Genomic DNA, 4,616 nt, shown 5'->3' with positions numbered 1-4,616 from the left:
AAAGCAGAAGAAACAGCCGCCCCCCCGGCCCCCCCCCCCCCCCCCCCAGCCACAACGGCAGTTGGAGAAATCTTTTGTTAAACTTCACCTCTCCTAAAGGAAGTCTGAGTCCCGCAAGCCTCTTTTTAAAGGTTTTTTTATGATACATCAGTTTTGATTGCAGGTATTGGACAGGCTGCTCAGCTGCCAGATCTATGTCAATCAGACCTTCCATGCTAAGTCAGCCTTCATCCCACTTACCAAGGAAAATTACAGTTCTGCCGGAATTACTTTTTAGTGTTTTTGCTTATGGGAGCAGGACTCCAGCAGTATATGAACAGCAAACCCTGCAAACACTTCCTTTCAGTTCTGCTGATAGCCTTTAGCCCATGTTGTGCAGTGACCATTACTACGTCTGAGTCTACTCAGCACCCTCCCCAACTCATGAGCTGGATTCCCTGCTACGTCAGATCATACTTCTTTCCTGTGTGACCAAGGTAACTTTTGAAATGAGGTCTCCAGAGAAAAATATGTAGATCCTTCCCTTGCCGCTCCCACATCATCCCACTGTTATATTGCATTCAGAGAGGACAAAGGAGCATCCTTTCCCAGGAACTCAACTAGATTTACGCATCTTAAGAACAACTATAAGCCACTTTAGATTTACACATCTAAGAATAATTACAAGCCATTCCCTAAGAGATAGCAGTTAGTCCTCTGCAGCAGCTGAAAAAAGGAAGGACGGGAGAAAAGGTTTAGCCTGAGAAATGAACCTGTTCAGGGCTATTTGCTCACGTGCCACCTCCCTTCCAGCCCCTCTGGCAATGGGCTCCCTCCTGCTGAACATGTCCCACAGCTTCCTCTGACACGGGGCAGCAGAGCCCCTGAGGGCTCCTCCATTGCACTTCCCCAACCTTTCCTCACAGGCTCTCTGTCCCTGCAGCAACAGGAGAGATCAACACCACCTCCCTCCATGCAGCTTTGTAAAAGGGCATTAAGATTTTTCTGGCAGAGCTGAGGTGGACTTGCTGTTTCCCCCTTGGGAGTAGGAGCTGGAAGTTCTCCAGGATAGCATAGTCTTTTGTCATTAAGATGTCTCACTCATTGCACAGTAGATCCAGACAGATCAAACATCGTCTGTATTTACAGAGGGCACTGACACACCTTTTAGTCTGCTATAAAAGCCAATTCTGTGTGGCCTTTTTTTGCTTAGACATCATCTGGGAAGGAACAGGTTTGTTTTAAACAGGGGTGTAGATAATGGAAAAGCGTTGCATCATTTTCTCTTGTTTATATTCTTTTACACAAAAAAGGTGAAAGAGGTGGTTTTTGGGGGGATGGGTGTGTCACATTTTCTTGGACCTTTAGCAAATGTCAAGGCTAATCTTGGTGAGGCTTAAAAAAAAAAATCCAGTCTACTACCCCTTGCTGCTGATGGCCTTTTCACACAAGGAGAGCAGGGCAGGCGGAACAGGCATCCATATTGATCCGCTCTATGATTAAGTACTTGAGTGCTACAGAATACAGAAACAGAAAATGGGGCTGCTGTTTAATTGCTTCTAATAGCGGTGCCGGTTGGGATGAGGAATGGGATAGGGAGTGACAGGTGAGAAAAGATTTATTAAATAAAAAAATGCCTGCAACGTGGCGCACCAGGACGAGACTCACAAAATTTGGGTCTAAGCTGGAACCAATAGGACTTAAATTCAAGTCCAGAGAAATGAACTCCTAAGCTACTCCAGTAAGAAACATTTGTTACCTTCCCATCAGGGAGATTTCTGTGCTTAAATCATATTCAAGGCCACCTCTTGCTTGCCAAGCCCTGCCGTAGCAATGCTCCCTGTACCAGCCCTTTCAAAGGATCCTGAGGGTCTCTCTGTGTCACAGTCTGCCCTGCGGTACATGACCAAGACACAGCTCACTCTCCAACATCAAGGCAAAGAAACAACACAGGGGAAGGGGATTTCTAAATTTCTATGCATGAATGGGATCCCATATCTTTACAGAATAGCCGAGGCACAGCAGAACAACATAGTACCTCCTACAGCGAGCGAGGTAAAAGTGTGTCTTGAAGCCTCAGAAGAAGGAGGACACGTGCAGGCTCAGATACTCACCTAGCTACCTCACTGCATTGAAGTGCATCAGACTCCCACTGAAGCTAACAGAAGCCTGCTATCAATATCATTTTGTTTTTCACAGGTGGAGAGGAGCATACCAGCTAGAGGTCCCTTTAAAAAAGAAATAAATAAAATATTGCCAAAAAAAATATCAGGCTTCTGCTACTCAGAGTTTGGCTTTCTCAGTACTGATTTCAGTGCAACCTACATGAGAAAGGAAAAACCTCCCTCATCTGACAGCCTAAGGGCCAGCGCTTCTGCACAAGCACTTTACTCTTCCCTGGGAACAAGATTGTCACGCAAACACAACTACCTCCTGGAAGCTCCCAGAGCTGAGAGGGCATAAGTACTCAGCAAATAAGCACACATCTATACATAACAAATCTGCATCTATTCAAGATGAAGCCAGGCTGCTGGCTATCCACATAATACAGCATTCACAGCTACACAAATCACTGTCATATTGCTGGCACTTTTACGCAATCTCAGAGCCATGTAGAACTAAATCTGTATAAAATCAGATAATCTGCTCCAACGGAAAAGCATAGAAACTGAATGCAGCTTGGTGGGGGAAGGGAAAAGAAGGTCGCAGGAAAAATGAACACAAAACAAGTGTAAGCATATTCACATGACTGTGGCATTTTTGTGGACCTGTAGCAGGAGAAAAAGGAAGAAATAACACCATCCCGTTTACAGCGTCTAGCTGTCTATGGTAACTTATACTGCCTGTCACCAATTTCCCCCGTTTCCTTTTGGTCAATTAAATGCTGCATCATTCCCTCTTAGACCTACATTAAAATGGGACTGCTCTCTGCACTGATATCTTCAATATTTTGACCAGCTTGCTCCTGGGGACACCTAGTCCTGTTTATCCTACCCACCATGCAGGGCAGCTCCCACCTAGGTGAGGGGGTTCCCACAGTGATCCAGTGCTTTGCTTCGACAGAAGCAGCCACGACCACATGGACGCCTACAGCTTAGTTTATCATTTTCTCAGTGCCTGATTGATCTGCAAGTTGCAAATTTCTTTGGGAAAGGTGCATGGGATACTTTAATTGGGCATCAGAGATTTATGTTTGATATATCATTTCCACCGAGAGCTTCGGACTCTCCTGAGCCAGCAGTAGGTGCAAAAATGGCTATTCTAAGTCAGGCCAAAGATGAAACTGCTCCAGTACCTTGTCTGTAATAACTGTCAATAAATAACACTGAGGTGAACAGCATAAGAAGAGGATGAAAATAGAGTGACCCTTTCCCAATTACACGCTCCTACCTTCTGGCAATCTGCTGTTCAGAAGTTTTCTGTGAAGTTATCGCTCTGCGCTTAAAAATAGTCTGTGACAGAATTTCTTCTATAACTTTTTCTAAATGCATTTGATCATTTGACTGCATGCAGTGCATGAAGTTTAGTGGCAGCATAGGCAGACAGTGGTAGAATCAGCAGGAGGCTGTTTCTGTACTTGAGATTTTACTCTGCGTGAGACTGAGCAGTGCGTGACGCATGCTATATTGGCATTGGGCGTTTTGGAGGTGAGTGGATACCTGGCAACTTCTAAGCGAGGTAAAAACTGAAATTCAGATGAAGTACCCAGACTGCAGATGCATTCAATTAATTTCATTAGACAAGGGATCTCCCCCAGGCTAAAAGACTTCAAAGTGGCAGAGGAGATAAATTATCCTTCCAATTCAGACTCATGGCCATCTACCACCTGGGAGCCTGTTTGGGTTATTATTAATTTTTCCCCCCTCAGTAGCAGCAGAAAATATCTGTAAATAGATTCAGGAAGAGGGGACATTTCCAGAATATAAACTCCTAGCTTTCCCCTGATTGCTTTCAAATTTTACTCTTGCAACACCCTCGATTCCCCCTCCCTGTCCAAGCCTATCAGGATTTTCTTGATGTTTCTGAGGACTTGCTTAAGAAGACTGCCAGACGTAATACTACCTTATCATTTCCTCCACTAGGTGGATTATTTTTGGGGGGTCACAGTACAGTGATTTTCACTGACCTTAAAAAGGGACAGAGATAAATAGTCTTTGAGGGGCAAAGTTAGCGTTCTGTCATAAGATGACACCAAAGAGCCTGGTAAAGCACAAATTGATTTGAAGTTAGGAGGACAGCATAGATGTGGAGTGACAATCAATAGCTGTAGGAAGGTATTGTTCCATTTTTCAAGACACAGAAAAATTCACCTATTTCTAAACATACTTCTTCTGCAGATGGTTTGAGATCAAAACAGTGGCAAGGAAAAAACAAGAGAGGGAGGTATTTTTTCAGAAGCTTCATAAACTTCTTCCCATGTATTTCATGGGAAATTTGAGCTGTAGGAAGGTATTGTTCCATTTTTCAAGACACAGAAAAATTCACCTATTTCTAAACATACTTCTTCTGCAGATGGTTTGAGATCAAAACAGTGGCAAGGAAAAAACAAGAGAGGGAGGTATTTTTTCAGAAGCTTCATAAACTTCTTCCCATGTATTTCATGGGAATTGTCTGCACACCGTCTACCCCAGCGGCGG

Source organism: Aptenodytes forsteri, unplaced genomic scaffold (assembly GCF_000699145.1).
Source record: "Aptenodytes forsteri isolate BGI_AS27 unplaced genomic scaffold, ASM69914v1 Scaffold309, whole genome shotgun sequence".
Lineage (NCBI taxonomy): Eukaryota > Metazoa > Chordata > Aves > Sphenisciformes > Spheniscidae > Aptenodytes > Aptenodytes forsteri.
This window is presented reverse-complemented; position numbering follows the sequence as displayed.